The sequence below is a fragment of the Bos grunniens genome, chromosome 2 (genome assembly GCF_055505025.1).
Source record: "Bos grunniens cultivar Pamir isolate PY7600 chromosome 2, Bosgru_T2T1.0, whole genome shotgun sequence".
NCBI lineage: Eukaryota > Metazoa > Chordata > Mammalia > Artiodactyla > Bovidae > Bos > Bos grunniens.
Window position 1 is genome coordinate 106,376,539 of NC_141166.1, and position 25,794 is coordinate 106,402,332.

Consider the following 25,794-nt stretch of genomic DNA (forward strand, 5'->3'; position numbering starts at 1 on the left):
GGAGCAAGTGTCTTTTAATTTCATGGCTGCAGTCACCATCAGAAGTGATTTTGAAGACCAGCAAAATAAAGTCTGTCACTGTTTCCATTGTCTCCCCATCTACTTGCCGTGAAGTGATGAGACCAAATGCCACAATCTTAGTTTTTTGAATGTTGAGTTTTAAGTCAGCCTTTTTACTCTCCTGACCAACCACAAAATCATGAAAAGGATTAATTTGTTCTTTTAAGTTTCGGGGGGAGTTTTTTTATTTTTTATTTTTTTGAGTTTTTTAATTTATTTAACAAGTTCATCTAAATTTGGTCTCTCAACAAGAGCAAGCACCTTTTGTTTTATGTTTGTGCTCCCTTTGTACTCTCCCTGATCGTACAGAGAAAACTTCTGACATGCAAAGTTTGGATTTATTGGAATTTTGAAGTCTAAGCTTAAAATGACTGCACAAAACATACACCATAAACTATATATTTTAAAGAATATGTGCTCAGTCAGAGACAGTTTTCTCTTCCCCACCCCAAATCTTAATAAAATGTGTTAAGAGTGAGGAAAGAGAAGAGAATCAAGGTGGGGTGGGGATAAGGGCATTAAAAGGATGCTTGAGAAGAAGTCCTGTAACCTCATTGTGCAGGAATGCCATATTGCTCAACTGCATGGGCCACCATTCACAGAATGGTGTGCAGAATAAGATGTGCAGGAACGCAGACTTGATGCTAAGAGCCAGCCTGCTGAGGGAACTCTGAGAGCAGAAAAGAAGCTGGCCTCATAGGCTCTAACGTGGAGAGCAGAAAGACCCTAAGTTTATTCCTTACCTAATGTTGAGTTAGAACAGAAAACGTTTCCAAAAGCCTTCTTGAGGCAGTCAGATGTAGGACAGCCCCCAAGCCCTCTAGTGCCCCAGAAAGATTCAGAGAGGCCACAAAACATTTTTCAGTGTAAGTAAGAATGGATGTGAGAAAGAAATTATCCTTACTTAGGTATAGACATGGAAAGGGATTTCCAGGTGGCTTAGTGGTAAAGAATCTGCCTGCCAATGCAGGAGGCACAGGTTCTGTCCCTGAGTCAGGAAGATCCCCTGGAGAAGGAAACGGAAACCCATTCCAGTATTCCTGCCTGGAAAATCTCACGGACAGAGGAGCCTGGAGGGCTATAGTTCACAGGGTGAAAAAAAGAGACATGACTTAGCAACTCAACAACAACAACAGACATGGAAAAATAATTTTATGTTGCTTGTTATGTATCTGAATCTCTCTTCAGAACTAGCATCCACTACAAAGCCTTCATAGTAATAAGCATAAAATGATGCAAAAGAAATCTATATTGAATGTTCAGCCTCCATGGGATTTTCTCTGGTCTCTTATTTTACAAAACTGCATGCTGTCATTGCCAATTTATGTCAAAAAGTATGTTATTCACAACTCATGTCTTTTATAAACTTTATTCAGCGGTCATGATGATGATGATGTACATCCCTTCGCAGTAAGTTTTTCCATTTCCTGAGATGGCATTTCTCTCTCTTACCCCGACTCCCCCAAATAAAAGAGAATGATGGATAGGAAACCATGTGTGAAGCGAGTGGGAGGAGATAATGGGGCAGGAATCCATAAGTCTGTGGTTTATGTCACACACACACAAAAAAAACACTGGTAAGTGCTTTGGATGATAAGGAATTTGCTTATAATCCGTTGCAATGACTTGATGTTCTTGTACTGAAAACATTTTATCTCCTATTTTGACCTGCAATGTGGGGAAAGGATAACATTTACTCAGTAATAGTTTTGTACCAGGAATTGTTCCTACATCATCTAATTGAGTCTCCATAAAATCCCTGTTGTCTTTCAGGTGAGGAGATCTTGGGAAATAGCTCAAAGATGCACAGTTGAGAGAGCTGGATTTAAAAGCAGGTCCGTCAGACCCAAATACCTGTGTTCTATAAACTACATCATATGAGAGAAGTTATAAAATCATTTTGCCTTGAATCCGAGGGTGAATAACTCAGTATCTTTAGCTTGTCTTTAAGCATTCATTGACAGTTTCTATTTTCACATTAAAGATAAGAGTCTCTCTTACTTTTAAGTGATACATATACTTCAGTTGCAAGTGAAATACTTATACTTTTGGACCAATGATTCTTAGCTCAATCTATCTCTTCTCATAAAGTGAGAAGATACAATAAAATTCATCAATATAAAAAATTAAATTGTGAATGTTGTAACCTGACTTTTGGACCCCATATAAACACACTAGACAGATGGAATTGCAGTGCATGGATCATGTTTAAGGGATCATTCTAGAAATGTGTAATATAAAACTATTCAGTAAAAAGGTACAAGAAAATAAAAATCCTCATGAAAAAATGTATTTTATAATATCTCAGTGAGTTTTCAAAATAACCTTTCATTTTTAAAGATTGTCTAAAGCAAAAGTCCTGGGACAGCCCGTCAGTTGGTTTTATGGAATTTGACCCTTTGTAGCATCACAAAATAAAATGAACCAGACTGATTAGTTTTGCCACCTTTTTATTTTTAATAGTACTTAAACGCTGCCATAATCTCATGCTATGCTATATCAGGAAATAATGTCCCAGACCACACAAAAGTAGATGATTATAAATGACTGAACAATATATTACTTTTAAAACATTTTGTTCAAATATAATAATGGCAGTAATTGTGTAGACCTTTGCTTTTTATTGTTTTATTGTTTATATGTTTTTACCACATATTGAGCAGTTTCAAAAGAACATTTATTATATATGTGCAATATATAAAGAATCACAATGCAATGAACAACTCTCTACCCACCACCTACGTGAAGAGAAAGAATATTACTTTCATGTCCCCTTGGGACTCTGTCAGGTCTTAATCAAAGCTTTGAATTTTGTGCTAATTATTGTCCAGTTTTTCTTTGGTTTTGCCTCATATGTTTGTATGCCTAAACAAAATACTGGTTAATTTTGTATACATTTTTGAACTTTATATATTATGGAAATATAGGTGTAAGATTTTGCTAATTTTTTTGCTGTGTAGACAAGATTCACACTGTATCAGGTTAATCCATTCTGCTTTTGATAAACATCGGAAAAATCTCCAAGTGCACATATGAGAGAGAAAGAGATCACAAACAGTGCTGCTAAAAGTATTCTTTTAGTTTTCTTCTGGTACATGTGAAAGAGCTTCTCTTTAATAAACATCCAGGAGTAAAATAGCTGGGTTACAGAAAATTTACCAGATAGTGCCCCATTGTTCTTCAGAATGGTTGTATAATACATCCCTATAGCTCCTTTACTGAACTATACATACACATATAATTTTATGTATGTATGCCTGTGTATATAATATATATAACTTTTTAATATATAGTACTTTTTTGAAAATAATTTTATATATTAGAAATCTAACTAACAGTATTAGTGCTGCTTTTTTTTTAAAGAACCAAGAATTGTGAAAGATGTGGTTGATTGGGAATTTTTGTTATTAGTTGCCAGGAAACAAAATATTAAGGAAAAAATGGGAAGAATGTTTTAGTTATGTCTTAGCAGATGGAAAAACAAATGTATTTATCTTTCACTTGCCTTCTATTATACTACGATGCCTTCATTTCTAGAACTGAAATAGGCATTCACTCTATTCTCAATCTTGGTCTTTGGTCTAAAGAAGTTCAAGGGCTTATTGCTGACATTCAAAATAATGTGTTATGCAAGAAACCAATTTCAGGGATGGAAGGAAAGCTGTACTTCTTTAACTATAACTCCTAAAAATCATTGGAATGGGAACACTGGAAAAGATTTCAATATCCATTTGTCTCTTCTATAACTTTTTTTGTGCATTTTTTTCTCTTGTAGCAGTTCTCTACTTTAAGTTGAAGAGGGTTCATTAACTGTCCAACTGGGTATATTTCAAATACTCTGAAAGTTTAGACATTACTTAACTAAAATCCTTTGAGTATAATACCACCAGAAGCACATGCTTCTCATTTATATCTAATAAGTTTTTTTAAATCAGTTCAGGCCTATAAAAGCATGTTGTTCTTTAGAAGAAACATTTTGTAAAATCCTCCCCCAAATTTTCTTTTCACTCTCTTTGTGTCGACATTCTACTTTTCAAAACTTCCTAATCTTATAAGAACTCCAAATTATTTAAATTAGAATCAAGCACATGGTAATAGTATCTTGAAGATTCGTTGAGTGATGTCCTCCCAGATCTTCTGCTCAGTTGATTAATGCACGCACCCTCGATGGTCTCCTGTGCTAGGACGAGAAAGCTGCGAAGCCCTATTTTGAAATGAAGGTACAGTGGTTTAGATAGTACATAATTCCAGTGGGGCAATGTACTCAGTAATATACATTACTCTCTAATGTATTCCTAAAAAGCCTTTATAATGTGGTTTATAAATACTAAATAAGTAAACAGAGTTATTAATAATAAATCATTGCTATTAACCTAATGAGGAATAATTGGACATTAAATATCATGATAATAAGCATATCAAAGGTCTCTTTGTGACCCCATAGACTGTAGCCCACCAGGCTCCTCTATCCACGGAATTCTCCAGGCAAGAATACTGGAGCAGGTAGCCATTTCCTTCTCCAGGGGATCTTCCCCATCCAGGGATCAAACCTGGGACTCCTGTATTGCAATCAGATTCTTTACTGTCTGAGCCACCAGGGAAGCCCATCAAAGGTCTCCACAAAAATTAAATGGAGAATTGCAGAAATTTTTTGAGATTTATAAGCAATATATATACGGGCCCTAAATTATTTGGTTGATGAAGGGCTGGCTACTCAGTGCAGAGATACTTTCTAACCTATAATCTTCTAATACTGCAGTGCAAGTATATCAGCCATCAAAAAAATCAAACGTCCTAAGCTCAAATAATAATAATACTAAGAGGGAATCGTAACAAGTGTGTATTATGTATACGAAACATTTTACACAACTTATTTCATTTAATTTGAACAAAAGCCCTGTGAGGCAGGTCGTAGTATTACCATGTTTCAGGTGAGGAAACTGATATTTAGAAGATTATGTAGGCTACAAAGCTATTGAGCAGCAGAATGAGGATTCAACCCATGTAAGCTGTTACAGAAGCTTTCATCCTTCATCACTGTGTAATTTGGAATACTCTAATAATATGTGTTTTGCATTAGTAGCTTCCTTCTCACAGCTAAGAACTCTGATGGCCCAAACAGTAGGTTTACACACTTATGTCTGAATGAAATGCCTACTTTGTATGCTGTGCTGTGGGGAGTGATAAAAGAACTTATTCAAGGATCTTACAGTGTTGATGGGATAGATTGTAAATGAAAATACATATAATCAAAAGCAAAATATGACAAATGCCATAAAAGACATATTGTAGTGATGCACAAAAGAAAGAAACCCTATTGGTTAAGAGGGACAAGAAGTATCTTTGTAAAGCAAGTGATATGAATCTTTTGAGATGCGGTGAAATACAAAGTCAAGATTTTGGACAAAGCAGGCCCTGCAGCTAAAAGCTTAAGGCATGTTGTAGGCACGCTCTGTTCTAGTTAAAGGTGGTTGGGCTCAGACAGGTTATGTATAAAGACCTATCTGTTGGGGGAAAGAATTTGTGCTAAATTATTAGACAAGGGAGGGTCATGAAAGTCTGAAGCAGGAAGGATATCATTCATTCAACAAATATTATGAATATTTGTCAGTATGTACCAGGCACTCTGCTAGTCGCTAGAGTGAGTAAGACCAGACCATTCTTTGCCCTTGATGGGCTTCCCTGTTGACTCAGATGGTAAAGAATCTGTCTGCAAAGCAGATGTGGATTCAATCCCTGGGTCAGGAAGATCCACTGGAAAGGGAATGGCAACCCACTCCAGTAATCTTGCCTGAAGAATTCATGAACAGAGGAGGCTGAATGGGCCACAGTCCATGGGGTCACAAGGAATCAGACATGACTGAGTGACTAACACTTTCACTTTCATTTCCTGCCCTTGACAGGCTAATGGGGGAGAAAGAGGCTAATTTTCACTATAACTGAAATAGTGATGACTTGTGTACAAAACAAGAACAAAGACTTGAGCAGAACTTAATTTTAATGCTTTGGTTTGTATTTTCTCTGTTAATTTTTTAAAAAATAATTTTAGAATTATTAAAATTTATTTTACATAGTATTATATAATTATCTTTTTTTATTTTTAAAAAGTGTTTGTATAATAGATCTGAACCTCATTGAGTATATTCTTGACAATGGTGTCTAATAAAGGGTTTTTTGTGTTTATTTTTTTGCGAGTAAAGGATTTTCAAAATTCATCTCTATCAGTATTAAAATTGCTATTTGATCATTTAAAGGATATCATTCCATGTCATAACTCTGTGAGATAAATTTTAGAAAGACTAAGACCATTTTTTATAGTGTGGTTTGTTATACAATACAAACTGCTACTGTGACTAAATAGATATACATGTTGAAGGGATGTCTTTGGAACTTCTAAATTTGACTCTGATCCCTCTGAACATAGCAGCAAATCACAAGGTTTCGAGTTGGAAATTTTGTAATGACCAAATATTACAAATATAGGAAAGTCAGTTTTAAAAGAGGTCAACAGGAAAAGTATATAAAACTGACTGTCCAACTATGATCAAACGCCTTTATGAAAAAAAATTTCATGGTAAGAACTACTTCTATTAGAAGTTTTTATAGGCTTAGAAATGTAAAACTCAGATGTTTTTGAAACTGAGAAAGTATAAAAGACTACTGAATGTATTCTGAGGTAATAATATCTCAGGAGAAAATTGCAGTAAGGCAAACACTCCAAGACCATCAAACAGGCATTAGGACACAGACTGATATGTGGTGGTCATGGTGAGGAAGGAGTAGTTAAGAGTAAGAAAATCAGACTGCAGCCAAACTTTCAAAAAATTTTAAAGGAATATATTGATGCTTCAGTTCACTTCAGTTCAGTCGCTCAGTTGTGTCCGACTCTTTGTGACCTCATGAATCGCAGCACATCAGGCCTCCCTGTCCATCACCAACTCCTGGAATTTACCCAAACTCATGTCCATCGAGTCGGTGATGCCATCCAGCCATCTCATCCTCTGTCGTCCCCTTCTCCTCCTGCCCCTAATCCCTCCCAGCATCAGAGTCTTTTCCAATGAGTCAATGAGTCAACTCTTTGCATGAGGTGGCCAAAGTACTGGAGTTTCAGCTCCAGTACTCCATCAGTCCTTCCAATGAACACCCAGGACTGATCTCCTTCAGAATGGACTGACTGGTTGGATCTCCTTGCAGTCCAAGGGACTCTCAAGAGTCTTCTCCAACACCACAGTTCAAAAGCATCAATTCTTCGGCGCTCAGCTTTCTTCACAGTCCAACTCTCACATCCATACATGACTACTGGAAAAACCATAGCCTTGACTAGACGGACCTTTGTTTGCAAAGTAATGTCTCTGCTTTTGAATATGCTATCTAGGTTGGTCATAACTTTCCTTCCAAGGAGTAAGCGTGTTCTAATTTCATGGCTGCAATCACCGTCTGCAGTGATTTTGGAGCCCAAAGAAATAAAGTCTGACACTGTTTCCACCGTTTCCCCATCTATTTCCCATGAAGTGATGGGACCAGGTGCCATGATCTTCGTTTTCTGAATGTTGAGCTTTCAGCCAACTTTTTCACTCTCTTCTTTGACTTTCATCAAGAGGCTTTTTAGTTCCTCTTCACTTTCTGCCATAAGGGTGGTGTCATCTGCATATCTGAGGTTATTGATATTTCTCCTGGCAATCTTGATTCCGGCTTGTGTTTCTTCCAGTCCAGCGTTTCTCATGATGTACTGTGCATATAAGTTAAATAAGCAGAGTGACAATATACAGCCTTGACGTACTCCTTTTCCTATTTGGAACCAGTCTGTTGTTCCATGTCCAGTTCTAACTGTGGCTTCCTGACCTGCATATAGGTTTCTCAAGAGGCAGGTCAGGTAGTCTGGTATTCCCTTCTCTTTCAGAATGTTCCACAGTTTATTGCGATCCACACAGTCAAAGGCGTTGGCATAGTCAATAAAGCAGAAATAGATGCTTAGCTTCCTTAAACATGTGGAGACAGCTGGCAAACTGTGTTAATTGCCAACATTATATAATTACTATTTACTATAAAAATTTTCACTCAAATAATTTTCTTTCATCATCAGATAGTCATATACATCTAGCATTCTTCATGCTTTGAAATACACATATTTCAAATATATATATATACACATATATTTCAAAGCATGAAGAATGCTAGATGTATATATATATTTGGAATATATATATATATTCTTTTTTCAGGATCAAAATATATATTTTCATGTTTCTTACTATATCTACTTTAAGATAGTATAAATATTGAAGATTTTGTTTGCTCAAATAAATTGTATTCTTTATGGGAGAAAGAGCTCCTCAGTGAAACCTTCTCTTTTTTTTGTTTCCAATGATATTTGAAATATCATTATACCAATGATATCAAATATCAAATACCAATAATATTTCATTCCACTATTCATTTGTCCTGAAATTTCACAGCAGCAGAAATTCCACTATACATTATCCTTTTATCTGATATCTATCAAGAATACCTTTGGGGCCTCACTCAAAGGGGTGGCTCAGGGGTAAAGAATCCACCTGCCAATGCAGGAGACAAGAGTTTGATCCCTGGTCTGGCAAGATCCCACATGCCACAGAGCAACTAAGCCTGTGCACTAAGCTACGGAAGCTTGTACACTCTAGAGCCGTGCTCTACAACAGGAGAAGCCACTGCAATGAAAAACCCATGCACTGCAACCAAGAGCAGCCCCTGCTCACCGCAACCAGAGAAAGCCTGTGGGCAGCAACAGAGACCCAGCACAATAAAAAAAATCAATAAATAAAATTTAAAAATGGATGGGGAACACATGTATACCTGTGGCAGATTCATTTTGATATTTGGCAAAACTAATACAATATTGTAAAGTTTAAAAATAAAATAAAATTTAAAAAAAAAAGAAGATGAAAGAGGTAAAAACATGGAAAAGTGAAGAGGCAATAAAAATAGCATGAGTTCCAAAAAAAATAAAATAAAATTTAAAAATAATATTATCTTTGGTTGCAATTTATCAAAAATATCTAATAGTGACTTAACAGATAGCTTTTTTATTTTTATGATGTAACAAGTCTTTGGCTTACTCAACAGTATAATCAATAACTTACTTTTTTTTAATTTTTCTGCTCCACCACCTTTGGCATGTCGACTTTTCTTCCTCCACTTGTCATATCAGGGTCACAAAATCAAAATGGTCACTGCCAGCCAGCACTTAAGCCAGAACAGGATGGTGAAAGCGGCTCCCAACTACTTGTCTCTTTTTGTCAAAAAGGTGAAAGCTTCTCAAGGAGCCCCCTTAGGGACTTCTTATGTCTCAAGAACACCACAAGTTTCAAGGGGGGCTGGGAAAGCAGGAAACAAGATTCTCATGATTGACTTAGACCACTGTGAGACACTGCAAGGGTGAACACACTGACACTTCAAGGAAAATCATAAACCTGTCAGTAAAGAAGGGAACAAAAAGGACCTGTTCAAATGCCCTAGATCATTTGGACAAATGTAAAATTCTAAAAGACTGGGATTGCGTCTATTCCCTTCCTTCTGTATGGGACCTACATCATAACAAAAATAGTTGACACTAAATCCTTTATTAGATATAGACATTCATATGATATAGATATATACACTATAATCTATATACTAAGGCAGTATCTCCAAATCTCACTCAGTTGTTCTAAAGGAGAGGTACTATACAAAACTTTGTTGTTTTTGTTATTTTTCAATCACTAAGTTGTGCCCAGCTCTTTTTGGACTACAGCCTGCCAGGCTCCTCTGTGCTGCACTATCTCCCGGTGCTGAAGGCTTATGTACATATGTGTGTGTGTGTAGTCTTAGCTCAGCTTGCTATAACAAAACATAGGCTGGGTGACTCAAATAGCAGCCATTTGTTTCTCACAGTTCTGGAGGCAGGAAGTTCATGATCAAGGTGTTGCTGGAGTCGAATCCTACTGAGAATGCTACCTTCTTATTGTGTCTTCATGTAATGGTGAGAGAGTGCTCTGGTCTCTCTTCCTCTTCTTATAAGGACAATGATCCCACTATGAGGGCCCCATTTCATGACCTCATCTAAACCTATTTATCTTCCAAAGGCCCTACTTCTAAATATCATCACAGTGGAGGTTAGAACTCCACATGTGAATTTTGTGGGAAGGATAAAAACATTCAGTCCATAGCATATATATGAAATATGGGTTGGCCAAAAATTTGGTTAATCCAACATAATATTACCTAGATATGTAGATTTTGGTCCCATGTCTTCAAGTACTTACTATACAATACTGTGATCAACCAAATGGTGGACACTGAAATATACTAACAGAAAATGGATCTAGCTTTTAAGGTATTAAACCTGAAATTAAATAAATAAACTGTAAACACAGATCCAAGCTGAACTAAAATGTTATGAAATTTATCAACCTTTTACCTGGTATCTTTTATGTATTTGCAGTATAAAGTATTTTACTTTACTTAATCTTTCCAACTACCCTGCCAGGAGATTACTGACCTCATTTTAAGGATTAGGAACTGAAACACTGAGACTTTCAGGAACTTGTTCAAGGTCCCCTGTGTCTTAAGCAGTGGATCTGAAGTTTGGAATTTATCTTTTCTTCCCCTCAAAGCCATGCTTGTACATAGTACACACTCCACCACATGTTGCTTAATTCATTGAATAAATGAACACTTTCCTGATTTTACAATGTTGCTTTGTTTTACCTTTTCGTTTCTAGCTTTCTCACTGGTGACTTAGGTAAATAAATGATAGGTAGAATCAAGATCAGATTATTGAGAGATGATCCAATAATGACAGGTCAGAGTATTAAGAGACAATATTAAGAGTGAGGGGAATTGAAGGGTGAAAGAAGAGCCAAGAGAAAAACTTGGGATTATGAAGGGACAAAACAGGAAAGGGGAGAGAGAAGGGAGTGAACCCCAACTTGGCCTTTCTCTGGGCTGCAGATCGATGAAACGGCAGGATCCCACTCGTGGCTGCTTTCTCTGATCTCTGGCCAAGCGTGTGGCTTGGCATTGTACATCTAACAGTTAGCAGGGTTCTGGGAGAGGCCCGAGTCAGTGACTGAATTACACTTTCCGGAGCTATTCTTGTATTCTAAGCCTCCCCTGAAGGTCTTTTATGGTTAATCTCAAACCACATAAATATTTAACTCTCTTTTTAGTTACATTCCAGAAGCCTGTTCTCAAACAAAACACAAGTTAATATTCTAAATTTCAGTAACCACTAGCTGATATTAATCTGCCCTAGTGTCACTGTGCTCCTCCTCCTCAAGTGTATTTAAAGCCTGGCTGTGCAAAAGGCCTTGCCCATTTCACAGCTACTTTTACCTTATTACTCATGCAGCACAGACTCTCAGATATGGAAAGGAGCTTAATGTCCTAACCACTCAGCCAATACTTCAATTCACCTCTCCCAGCCTCCACCCCCGCCTCCCTCCCCCAACCCCGCCCTGCTTTTCAAACATCCTTCTAAGTTGTCTGTAGCTATATTTGAATACTTCTAGTCCAGGAAACTCTTCATTTCTCCAGGTTGTCCTTTCCCTCCTTGGACCACTCTGACTTCTAGAGAGTGCTTTCTCATTTTGCCTGTCAGCAAAAGTGAGATATCCCACAGAAATAAAAAGCTGGAAAATGTCTGTGACTTTTTTTCAACCACAGAGGCTTCCTTCTTGCTTATACTGGGTGCCTACCCCAGGTCAGCTTTGCTCTGCCCCATATCAGTTTCCATCTGGGATCCAGGCGAATGTCCCTCTCAGGGACACTGCAGATCTCGTGGCAGAGGAAAAGAGAGTGGAGAGTCCCATGCTGGACCTTAAAGTTTTCAACATGAATCATGTGAAAACCTCCCCTAGGAAGGGACAAGGCAGAAAAAGACATGCCCCAGAGAAACAGCAATAATTGTGAATAATAGTGCACTCCGCCACATATGTGGAGTCAAAATCCTTTTCCTGCTAACATCTAACCTATGGTCCTTGCTCGTTGCTCTTCCCTCCTACCAGTTCTACAAATATTAGAAAACTGAAGCCACGATTTCTTTGGGTTGTCTCCTTTCTAGTCTTATCAGATCCAATTTCTTCATCAACCTGTTCCCTATATCTAGTGGCCTCTGCCAGTGTCCTCTTCAGAGACTATTCAACTTAGGTCCCCTGGTGAGAAAATGGTTGGTTGATGCACCAGAGGAGAGCATCCCCTGACACAGTCCCCTTTGATGTGATGATTCTGGCTGGTGCTGAGCATTCTAGACAAAAAAAAACCTTGCCTCAAACAATATCTTATCTAATGGCTCTTCCATTTTTTCATCAGCTTAGACCCTTAAGCTTTTCACAAACCGCCAGGCCTTTTGGCTATTATACATTAGAATGTGGAGATCTTTGAGTACTTCTAGAGTGCAGATGTCACATACCTGACTATATTTTAGTTAACTCCGCAATTTGAAGAAGGCTGTAAATGGGAGTGGGAAAAAGTTGCACAGGCAAAATTGCCCAAACTTCCTAGCATTGCATAGGGCTGATTCAGAACGTGGACTATGGAAACGATTGATGTTAGATCAGACCTGACCCGTGAAATACTACCTATGTGACCTTGGGCAAGTTACTTCACCCTGATCTTTTGTTTCCTCATGTAAAGAGATTGAGATAATAGATTTTCTTCTTCCAGGGGTTGTTGAAAGGACTAAATGACACAACAGTGGGGACTAAGTTACCACACTGGGGTCTTAGCACTCAGATTTCTCCCTGCTGCACTCAAGGAACAGGTCTTCCAGTATCCCCTAAGCACTGCACACATACCTCCATCATCTTCCGAAGATGTCCTCCGGGCCTCTTGAAACCTCTCATTCCCATGTTGGCATATTCCAAGCTTACCCCGTATGTCTCAGGGTGTTAGCTAAGCATAAGCTGCATTGGAATCATCGGGAGGATCACTTGGCCCTACTTCAGATGTACTTCCAGAATTAGAATATGGAACAGGTGAGTCTGAATTTTAACAAGCTCCAGGTAGGGCTGCTAGATAAAATACAGAATTTTCAGCTAACTTTGGAGTTTGGATGAACAATGAGTAAATTTTTTTTGGTATAGGCATGTCCCATGAGCTATTTGGGACATATAACAAAATTCTTCAGTATTTAACTGAAAATTTACTGCATGTTCTATATTTTTAATTGCTAAATCTGGCAAACCTATCCCAGGGATTCTAACAATTACTAAATTTGAGGACCACTGGCTTAAGACGTTTGGCAAAAATGTCAAATTCAATTTTGTACATTCCCCCTTAAGGGGAAAAAATAGGAAAAAAACAAGCCCATAGAAATAATGTATATATCCCATGAATCCCCGAAACAAAAATGCTGAAGAGCAAGGATGCAGTTCTCTCTTCTTCAGAATAGGTTACCTTTTGTTCCTGCAGCTACAATAAGCAAACGTAGACAATCCAGCAGCCAGAGAAGATTCCATGTCTTTATTTCTCTTATACTATTTTGTTTGTGTATTCTTGCCTGGAAAATTCCATGGACAGACGAGCCAGGAAGGCTACAGTCCATGGGGTCTCAAAGAGTCAGACACGACTGAGTAGCTGAGCACACACACAGGCATTCTGTATGTATGTAGCTTTGCTGCTGCTGCTAAGTCGCTTCAGTCATGTCTGACTCTGTGCGACTCCATAGACGGCATCCCACCAGGCTCTGCCGTCCCTGGGATTCTCCAGGCAAGAACACTGGAGTGGGTTGCCATTTCCTTCTCCAATGCATGAAAGTGAAAAGTGAAAGTGAAGTCGCTCAGTCGTGTCCGACTCTTCGCGACCCCATGGACTGCAGACCACCAGGGTCCTCCGTCCATGGGGTTTTCCAGGCAAGAGTACTGGAGTGGGATGCCATCATCTTCTCCAGTATGTAGCTTTGGGTTGGGCTTTACATCCTCTCTCTCTCTCTCGGCTTTTTTATTAATTTTTTTGCTCTAAGAATCCCATACTGGTCATCACATACTCATCTTCCACTGGGAACTTCCTCTTTCCCTCTCCCAGAAGGCATCTTGGGTTCATCTTCCTCAGTCTGCCCCATCTTCCCAAATATCAGAATTCTTCACCACATAGCCACCTTTCTTCTTCTAACATTTCAGTCTGGTCTTTCCCAACTTCAGTCCTGAGGTGGAAACTTCCTAACTCAAGATCCATTCTCTTATGTATAATATAGTAATGCATTATGGTTTGTCTGTATTTACAAGTCCTTCAAGTAAACATTATCTTACTGATCTACACAATAACCCCATAACTTAGGTAGATGAAGCTCTGAGGCTCAGAAAGTTTAAGAAAAGTTGGGACAACAGTCTGGGGCTTTTAATTCCTAGAGCATGACCCTTTCATTCCTTAGTCATTTCAGGATAAGTAATTAAAACACAGCTATAGGACACTGGATAAGTTTGTTTGTTTGAACTTCTCTAAGTCTCCATTTCCTCATTTGTAAACCTAGGTAAACAATAGTACCTACTTTAGGAAGAACTTGATTGAATGGGATGATACAAGTCTTAGCACAGTGACATATCAGCACTTAGGGAAATATTAATCATTATTAAGTGAAAATATTTGCCAGTATTGAAACTATCCTTTGGGCTACTTCCTTTCCAGACCCAGCTCTTCTCACTGTTGTCCTTCAGTAAATAGAGACAGAAAACAGAAATTTAGACGAAAATTAGCAAAAAGAGAAGTATCGATGGCTCCAAAAGGAAACAGTGATGATCTAAGCCACATTTTCTCTTAGCAGACACTTCCTCTTTCACATTACCCGCCTCCTTGAATTCCCACAATTTTATGTTTTGTTGTTGTTCAGTCGCTCAGTTGTGTCCGACCCTTTGCAACACCGTGGACTACAGCAGGCCAGGCTTCCCTGTCCTTCACCATCTCCCAGAACTTGCTCAAACTCATGTCAAGTCAGTGATGCCATCCATCCATCTTGTCCTCTGTAGTCCCCTTCTCCTCCTGCCTTCAATCTTTCCCAGCATCTGGGTCTTTTCTAATGAATCAGTTCTTTGCATCAGGTGGCCAAAGTTTTGGAGTTTCAGCTTCAGAATCAGTTCTTCCAATGAGTACTCAGGACTGATTGCCTTTAGATTTGACTGGTTTGATCTCCTTGCAGTCCAAGGGACTCTCAAGAGTCTTCTCCAAAACTGCAGTTCAAAAGCATCAATTCTTCAGCACTCAGCCTTCTTTATGGTCCAAATCTCACATCTATACATGACTACTGGAAAAACCATATCTTTGAGTATACAGACCTTTGTTGGCAAAGTAATGTCTCTGCTTTTTAATGTGCTATCTAGGTTTGTCATAGCTTTTCTTCCAAGAAGCAAGCATCTTTTAATTTCATGGCTGCAGTCACCATCTGCAGTGATTTTGGAGCCCAAGAAAATAAAGTCTGTCACTGTTTCCATTGTCTTCCCATCTATTTGCCATGAAGTGATGGGACCAGATGCCATGATCTTAGTTTTCCGAATGTTGAGTTTTAAGCCAGCTTTTTCACTCTCCTCTTTCACTTGCATCCAGAGGCTCTTTAAGGCTCTTTAATTCCTCTTCACTTTCTGCCATAAGGGTGGTGTCATCTGCATATCTGAGGTTATTGATGTTTCTCCCAGCAATCTTGATTCTAGCTTGTGTTTCATCCAGCCCAACATTTTGCATGATGTACTCTACATTTAGGTTATGTACAATTAAAAACATAGCCCTTCTATACTAGATTTAGCAGTCTGGAGAATAGCTGATTAAAGTATTAGGGTCTTTAGTCAAAAGCAGGAATTCAAGTGTAGTACTGAGAAGACTCATTTTAATTGCTTGCATCTTGTCTGACTTGCACGTTTGTACTAGCATCCTTCACTTTTCTTTTGTCCCACGGTAATTATGGTATCCAGCGTCAGCTTTTTGGAGACCCCATATTGTCACTATGTACACCTTTTTTTCCCCTTTAAGATCTTTCTTAATATGATAATAGGTAACATGATATCATGATAACCCCAGTGGATGAAATGAAAGCCCCATATACGTGTGACCTCAAAGCACTTTTTGCATTACATCTATTAAAATGATTTTCTTCAGAAAATGTTCAGGCAATGCTGCTGTGGGTAATAGGAAATAAATTGTGGTTTTTGTACAGGAATAATGCATGTCAAACTGTTGAACAAGGAAGAGAGAGGCTATCTAGACCAGTTAAGTCTCAAGTTAGGGTCACTGTACAAAACAGAGACATTCTCTTTTCATGACTGGATCAACACTTTGATTACTGCTGCCTTCATCTTTAGAGGCAACACAAGACTATTCCAAAGAAAAATCAGCAACATGCTTGAGACACAACAGAGCAGATTCCTCCAAAAAATTTTTGATAGACAGTGATCCTTTCTGGAAAGCCTAAAAGTGATCATCAGTAGTAGAAAAAAAATAGAATTCTACAAGACTTTGTTATGTTTATTTTTAGTTTAGAGTGTACAGTTTCATTTTGTTTTGAATTCTAGTTTTAGAAAGGTAGAGGATAGGTGGACATAATAATCTTTTTTTAATTTAGAAACTCTAAATGTCTTAATCAAATTTAGATTAATGCCACATAGGGATTATCTGCCTTTTGCCAATGAGATATAGGTATGATCCCTTTACTTCTCTACCTGGAGAATGCTGCTTTTTTTTTTTTTTTTCTAAGATATGGAATTTGTCAGCTTCATTGCTCCTTCATGTCTAACAGGTTGGATTATGCTCAAGAATTCTATGTGGAGTTTCCCATGAAAACCATCTCAGAAACCTCCAGTAGCTCAAATGCTCTGTTTTTGAATGGTACAAGGAAACAGAATATGCCTGGGGCATGTATTTGACCTTTCTCTGCCTGCTGAGATTCTTATACTTTGCTGAGGCTCATTTTATTTGCAATCTTGTCAAACAATCCAATTTCACAAATACAGAGTAAGCAAGTCCCATGTGCAAGACATTGATTCAGAAAATATTTTCAGCCTCTACTAAGGATTATGCATGTGAGATGTACCTACAAGAAAAAGAAGAGAAAGAGTTAAAGAAGAAGAGGGAAGAGGAAGAGGAAAAAGAGGAAACTATCCCTGCTTTCAAGAAACTTCAAATCTTCCTGGGAAGAAGACATGTAACCATAACAGGAATGTAATTCCTGTGTCCTCCATGTATTGAGGGTAAGATGGGGTAGGTCCTTGAAGGAATAACATGATGTTACTAGAGAAAAGGAAGATGGATGCTGGCAGGCAAAAACTACTGCTGAGAAATGCTGAATCTGAAACTTGAGTCATGCCCCAGAAAGAGATAGGTTGAGTTGAAGAACAGGCAGTGGAAAATACACGGATTTTGAAATTAAACATAATTTGGATCCTGTTTTTGCCAACAAGCTATGTGACTTTGAATAAGCTATTTTGCCTCTCTGAACCTCATCTCCAAAACAGGAATTGTGATGCCTAGCTCTAACTGTTAATGTAAATGTCTGCTCAAACCTCTAGTCATTTTCAAACAATGGCCCAGAGTATCTGGTGCCAACACTTAACATTGCTGCTGCTGCTGCTAAGTCACTTCAGTCATGTCCGACTCTGTGCGACCCCATAGACGGCAGCCCACCAGGCTCCCCCGTCCCTGGGATTCTGCAGGCAAGAACACTGGAGTGGGTTGCCATTTCCTTCTCCAATGCATGAAAGTGAAAAGTGAAAGTGAAGTTGCTCAGTTGTGTTCGACTGTTAGCAACCCCATGGACTGCAGCCTACCAGGCTCCTCTGTCCAGGCAAGAGTACTGGAGTGGGGTGCCATTGCCTTCTCCAACACTTAACATTAAACTTGGGCAAATATCAAACCTGTCAGTGCCTCAGTTTCCACAGTATTACCAAGTCTACTTCCCACAGTTGCTGTGAGAATTAAAGTTAATTATATAAAGTGCTTAAGAGAGTGCCCACACATTGTAAGCACTATGATCATTTGCTATTATTACCAAGTGTTTAATGATGCAACCCAGGGATCGAACCCAGTTCTCCCGCATTGCAAGCAGATTCTTTACCAACTGAGCTATCAGGGAAACCCTAATGATGCAACATGAGCCATTAAATTAGCATCCTAACTGGATGGCAGACACACAGTAAGCTTTGTAAAATTAAATACAGAGCAGTCTGTATTTAAAAATTGTGAGAGAGATAAACTTGTATTTTTGGGAGAAAATAAAGAAACGATAGCCTAGTTGTAATATTCACAGGTAACCATGACAAAGACAGTATGTGAAAATATTGCAAGAAAGAACACAAAGCTCAGAAATACAAAAGGTCAAGAAGAAAAGAAAAAAAAAAAAAGAAGGAATTCCCTGGTGGTCCAGTGGGTAAGACCTGGCGCTTTCATGACTGGACCTAGGTTTGATCCCCGGTTGGGGAAGTTGGGAAATTAAGATCCCACAAGCCACATGTCATGGCCAATACACACACACACACACACACACACACACACACACACACAAACTATGATGGAGATATTACCCTAGAAGCATAGGAGTGTAGGGGAAGAAAGGGGTATATTTTCCTGGGTGAAAGAGAAAATAATGATCCTTGAGTCAGCAATGCAAGGATAAACAGACTATTACTGGGTGGACTAACATAAGGGAGACATTTAAAGGCAATGCAATAGGAGAGTGCTGTGTGTGTTGCAGAGAAAAGCAAATAATTCATGGTAGATGAGTCATAAGGTGTGAAATTGGGGCCATCACATGACTGATGGAGATACAAAGAAAAGAAGTTTTTCTGGATGATGCATGCTGGAAATTGTTTTTGTTTTTCATGTTCTTTTTTCCTTGCTTTCCTCCATTTTTTATTCCTTTATAATATTTGAAATTAACACCCATAATGTGCTAAAGAAATATGTCTTCCCTTATATCACTGCTGACATGACATAACTTTGTTATGTGAGAACTGATATGATAAAGATTTTTCCATGTTACAGTAATCCCCTTTTCCCCCAAAATAAGTCTCTTTCACTAAATAGCTTGCTTATGCAGTGATCATACTCTCATGTTCCTGATGGGCAGGGACAGCATACAATTCTTTTTACAGTCCACTGGGATTTATAATGAATAAACAGGCAATAAGTACTTGCAGTGTTGAATTGAATTGCTTTGAGACCGTAAATGCTCTAGAAAATATCCTCTTCACAACTTAGTGCCAAATTCTTTCAGAACTAAAAGCTGGATTTTTTTTTTTTTTAAGGGAGTGTAAGCTTGTAGAGATTCTTTCTCTCTGGGTTAGTAGCATCTACATGACTATTTTCAGGGTCATTGAACATTCAAAGGGCTTCTTGGGTCGCTCAGTGGTAACGAATCTGCCTGCCAATACAGGAGATGCAGGTTTCATCCCTGGCCCAGGAAGATCCCCTGGAGAAGGAAATGGCAACCCACTGCAATATTCTTGCCTGGGAAATCCCATGGACAGAGGAGCCTGGCAGGCTACAGTCCATGGGATTGCAAGAGTGGGACACGACTGAGTGACTAAACAACAAACATTCAAAACTGAGTGTTTTGTTGACCTTAAATCAACACCCATCACTGTTTCCATTTTATATAGTAAATTCTTTGGTTTTTCACATTTTTATTGTGAAATGATTCAAGTGAAAATCAAAATTTTATCAAATTTATTATAATAGGGAGAATTTAAAATGAGGTGCAGACTTCAACCTAACAACTCTACTTCTAGAACTTATCTACCCATTCTTATATGTGCATGCAAAGACATATGTATCTGAATGTTTATTGAAGCATTGTTTGTAGAAAAAGAAAGAAGCAAGTAACAACTCTCTATCCTTCAACACATACCTGATCAAATAGATTATGGTACATTCATATAATTAAATATTTTACATTCATTAGAAAGAATAATGCAGGCCTATATAGGCTTATTTGGATGATCTCTAGGACATATATTTAATTTCAATATAAAAGAAATAATAAAAAGTAAAAGTAGGTAAAAGCAAGAAAGTTCCCACTTGTGAAACATAAATATTTTTTATACATTAATTTATTACATACAAATGCTGTATGTGCGTGGAAAATTTCTGAAAAGATAAGTGAAAAAGTACAAAGGATGATTAGTTCTGGATGGGAACCTGGGAAGCAGGTATACTTTTATTGCAAATACTTTGTATTCTGCATTTTTACAGTGCCAATGTATTTGCCATTATAAGTTATTTAATTGAAGAAATGGAAAAAAGCCATTTTTGGTAAATTCTATAGCAGCTTTCTGGAGAGTAAGTAACATACAATCTTGATATGAATATCTATATTTATATACTTGGTTTTATTATAAGAGCATTTCCAAATAGCTCAAGTATATATATAGGATTATCTTAAATATCTCAAAATAAAGATAATTTACTTTTGTTTTCAAAGGAAACATATTCTATACACTTTGGGAGACAAAGAGAGAGCAGTGCCCCAAAGAGCAATCCATTTGCTTTTTTATATTTTGTTAAACTGAGTACAAACTAGGAAAAACTGTTCTTCCAGATTACACAGTAAAATTGCTTTTATTTTCCTATATTCAAAGGTCAAAAGAGCCTGTTGCTCTCCAGCTCATTTGAGTACAGTTTCTCCTTGCTCTGGAGCACAGTTGGCTCCTGGGGAAAGAGGCCAACTTTTCAGTTTCTGCTTTTCATGGTTTCTGTCCTCCCCTGGGCTTCAGTGCAGGTCACTCACACAGATAAGCATTATGCCCAGAATAAAACTGGCTTTGTTTATCTGGACTAATAAATGAATGGAACCAGTTATTTTCATTGGCTTGGTCTGGAAGGAAACCAAACTAATTTCCACAGACCTTAAATTGGACCTAAACCAAGCTCCTTGTCCTTATTAGTAATAAGAGCAATAATGATGAACCCCTGTATAAAAGTAAAAAAAAATTACAAAGATAATATGTATTAACTACCAGGAATAGGAATTTGGCTAAAACTAGAAACTGACACTGGGGCCTCTGAAAATTCTGAGATGTACTTCATTTTCCTTTCAATGGGTTTGAGGCTCACAGGTCAATGGAACCTTTCTTTTTTATTCTAGTGGTTCCAGTTTCCTTGTGGTCAATTACCCTAATTAAGTTATTCTGCCTTGTGCCAATTAAGCAGGTACTATTTGTGTGGTATCCTCAAAACATTTGTACAGGCTTCTGTTTTACTCTGGAAACTCTAATAACTCACAATTGCATTTCTAGGGTTTCTGACAAGACATCATACTTTATTTCCCAATTCATTAATGGTGCGTTGAGATTCTGACTCCCATTATGCACATATAATAAAAGATTTTACCAATGATTTTCACTCAGTTGATGAAAGCAGTTACTTCTGCCCAAAGGGTATAGCTGTCCCCAGTCAAGATTCATGGTTGGAAATGGCAACCCACTCTAGTATTCTCTGAAGAATTCCATGGACAGAGGAACCTGGCAGGCTATAGTCCATGGGGTCACAGAGTCAACATGACTAAGCAACTAACACTTTTTAATTATACTCCCGATATTGCCCCTAAATATATTCACATTAAAATATTTAAGAGTATTATCTTGCTCAAAGATACAGTTTCTTAGTCCTACTTCCAGGACTATTGTTTATAGTTTTATGATTTGAAAGTTGTTTATCTATTTTCCTCAATAGTTAATTTGAATATATTAAGAATGGAATAACCTCTTACTGAAAGGATTTTTAAAGAACTTAAATCATAATTTCCCATAGTATGCATTTTTAAATGAAAATGATTTGTTCTTTCTGTGATTAAAGAGTAATGCCTATTTACTGTAAAACAAAACAGACAATTCATTAAAATGTAAAAAAGAAAAAAGAAATTCACGCATATTCGTAAGCACCCAAAGAAGCCAGTATTTTCATGTACCTTCTTTCAGACATTTATGTGGATAGACGTTAAATACATACACATTTTTTAAAGACAAAGATGAGGTCATACCATACTCTTTCAGGTAGCAATATACTCTGAGCTATTTAAAATATATAAAGATAGATAATTAGATAGATAGACTATCTCCACATCACTATTTATAACACTGCATAGTACTATTGTACTTATTTCACCAATTCACTATTTATTAATATTTAAGTAATTTCAATTCAATTTTAAATAATGGAAATATCCACGTGTATTTGTCTGATATCTCTTTTAGAAGATCACTGACTATGAATATTTAAAATGTTTGAAACGTATTTTCAGCTTTCCCTTCAAACATGTTAAAACCCAAAGTATGATTTTAATATCCTTAAAGAGTAGTTTCTACTTCACAGGAAAGTTATCTGGAAAGAGCCTTTGGGTGACAGGTGGTGAGGAGGGAAAGAGCTCTAAGAGATGAAGACAATAAGAGATGCACTTCTTAAAGAAAAGTCATCTGTGAGAAGATAGAAAAATGAGTATAGTTTGGAGCTTTTCTTTTAAAATCACGAAAAAGATATGAGTTACATGAAGTCAGTCACCAAATTCAGAGAAGTTGCTGAGAGAACACTCTTGCAAGCCAAGTTACTCAAAGGAGAGAAACCCAAAATGTTTAGCTTTAATGAGCAGGAATTTTACTATTTTGCTCTGGAGATTGGATAAGATAGCAGATCTTGCCTACATCTATTTTCAGATTATAATATTCCCAATTTTTCAGTGAGCCATAAAAACAAGGCCAAGTCTGCCTTTTCCTATTTTACTTGAAAAATGCATTGTCTTCTTTTTCCCTCACACATCTTCAGTATGGACCAGAAGGTACTGAGTTAAATCTAATTAACAAATGTTCTCCAGGAGAAAATACATCTAGAAATAGAATTTATTTTGAAAATATTCCAAAGCAAATTAAGATACTTTTCAAACTTCTTCTAGTATTTAAATCAGATGTGTTTATTAGATGGCTAAAACTACAGAGGTTACTAGCTTCCTAAACAAGCTTTAAGCAAACCCATGAACTAGAAAAACGGATCCTTTTGGAAACTAATTTTCGACCTTCCCATCCTTTTTCAGATGTCCAAACTCACCAGTTGACACCACTTTGCCCCTGTAGACCTCTTCTCTCCCAGTCCAGCTTGTTCCGTTCAGGTGGGGATCATATTTTTCTCAGTCTTTACACCCACTGAACGCTTTAGTTTTTGACAGAAGTGAAAGTGATAGTCATTCGGTCGTGTCCGACCCTTTGTGACCCCATGGACTAGCCCGCCAGGCTCCCCTGTCCATAGCATTCACCAGGCAAAAATACTAGAGTGGGTAGCCATTCCCTTCTCCAGGGAATCTTCCCAACCCAGGGATTGAACACATGTCTTCTGTGTTGCAGGCGGATTTTTTACAGTCAGAGTCACCAGGGAAGTCCTTATTTCCTCAAGGCACTCCTAAATGGTGCTCACTTATCAGATGAACTCCTTTCAAAATTAATGATTAATGATAGTTCAGCTCTATTACTACTCCAGATAACCAGAGAAATTTAAAAGGGACCCTTCATGCCCCAGTGGAAAGAAAATCTGTTCCATAAAGAGAATTCAGGCTTCTTGCAACAGAATGTTTTCAAGTAAATGTCTAAGCTTGCCAAATGAGGCAAAAGTTCCTGGTTTCTATTTGCATTTACAGATGCTGGTAGAGAGATGTAGGAAGATGCAAGAGACACTGGGTTCACTGAGATTATTCCTTGATATGCGTCTTAACTAAATTTCCCAGGTAGTGCTCATGGTAAAGAACCTGCCTTCCAATGAGACACGGGTTCGATCCCTGGGTCAGGAAGATCCCCGGAGGAAGGCATGGCAACCACTCCAGAATTCTTGCCTGGAGAATCCCATGGACAGAGGAGCCTGACAGGCTACAGTCAATGGGGTCACAGAGAGTCAGACACAAGTAAAGCAACTTAGCATGCACACATGGATCTTAACTATTTAGAGCCAGTATCATGTTTTTCTCCATCCTGAGTTCCTGTCAGAGGGCAGGGGGCAACTACAGTGGTGGAAGTCTTGACGGCAGGCAACATCTTCTGTCCACAATAATACATATCTCCCAATTTTTATTACCTATTGTTCACGGTATTGACTTTTCAACTTGAGATATCATTATTGATTGATTTGATTTGCCTGCATTTAAAATGATGATCAAGGGGCCTGGGCATACCCCACAAATATAGGTCTCTTTTTCAAACTTCCCACTGTATTTATAGCACACTTTCGAGTTAATTCATTGCGTAATACATACCACTCACAGCTGGGCCACACCATGTTTTGCAACTTTCTTCTCTTTTCTTGTAGTAATTTTTGTGTTTCCTGGACTTTAACAAAGTCCTGTACTATTTTGTGTCCTTAGCCTCCTGTGTATCTATTATTCACACATCCTCAAATTTTCTAACACTGCTGTTAAACTTCTAGTAAAATCAGACCCATTAGGTGACGTATCAGTGCTGCCTTTTTCATGGTAAAAGTCTCCATGGGGCTCTCTGTCCTTCTGTGCTCCAGGCCTGCTACATTGCAACAGTCCTGGAAATTTCCTCCACCCTGGAAATGGATGACCATGAGCATCCATTCTCATCTGCAATCTACCCCTCAGTGTTTGAATTTCATGCCTTCCTCTTTTTTTATTTCCTCCGTCATTTGGAAGAAGCAAAGTGGTCTGTTGAGAACGGGGACTTGAGAGAGAAACATGTTGAAGGATTACATGTCAGAAAATCCCTTTACTGGGTACTCTGGTCTGGTTGTGGTTTGGCACCACACAGCATTCAAGATTGGAAATCATTTTCCCTCAGAGTTGAAGACAATGCTCCAACTGGAACATGGCCCATGTTGCTGTTGAGAAGTTCAGTGGATTCTAAATCCTTTTAAGAGCTGATTTTTCTCTCTGGAAAACATTTAAGGTCTTTATCTCTGGCTTTTTGATGGTGAGCCTTGATATAGATCTTTATTTCACTCATTATGCTAGATCCTTGATTGTTGCTATTTAGTTGCTAAGTTATGTCCAATTATTTTCAACCCCATGGACTGTAGCCTGCCAGGCTTCTCTGTCCATGGGATATCCCATGCAAGAATACTGGACTGGGTTGCCATTCCCTTCTCCAGGGGATCTTCTTGACCCAGAGATTGAACCTGGATCTCTGCATTGGTAGATTCTTTATCATCTGAGCCACCAGGGAAGCCCCTAAGCCTTTCCTTTTCCTGTCACTTCTATTAATATCTTATTTTCCATCTCAGCTTTTTATTTAAATTTCTGAAAGTTTCCTTCAAAATTTGTGTTATAATCTCTCTGTTTTTATTTGTATCATTGCCTTCTTTTTAATTTTAAAAATCTCTTTTTCTCCTAAATGTTCTTTGTAAAATAGCACTCTGTTCTTGTTTCATAAGTGTGAAACCTACTTTTGTCTCTGAAGATACTACATATAGAGACTTTTCCTGCTCTTCCATGAATGGTTTCTGGTATGTGATTGTAATGGTTATGAACTTGGACTCTGCAACCAGTTCAAATGCCAGTACTGCCACTCACTATGACAAGTAACTTAGGCAAGTTACCTGACCTCTGTTTATCAGTTTCCTCAGCAAAAAGAGCAGTAATGAGAGTACTCACTGCATAGAGTTGTTTGGAGGTTCAAATGAGATTAATATGTACTACTCATTTAGAACAGTACCTGGACAATGGTAAGCCTATATGTCATTCATCTACTTCCTCTGAACTCCCTCCCCCATTTTGTTTCTGTTTTGTTTTAGTCTTTATCTTTTGTGTTA

At 37.9% G+C, this 25,794-nt stretch overlaps 1 long non-coding RNA gene across 1 annotated transcript; it reads right to left on the reverse strand.

Moving 5' to 3' along the window:
- Positions 1 to 2,493: 2,493 nt before the first annotated feature.
- LOC147378460 (uncharacterized) lies at positions 2,494 to 23,192 on the reverse strand. The gene is made up of 3 exons (XR_015152715.1): positions 23,089 to 23,192; positions 9,180 to 9,413; positions 2,494 to 4,264 (listed from the first exon to the last, which is right to left on the reverse strand). It is a non-coding gene; the product is annotated as an uncharacterized LOC147378460 (long non-coding RNA).
- Between the last annotated feature and the right edge of the window lie 2,602 nt (positions 23,193 to 25,794).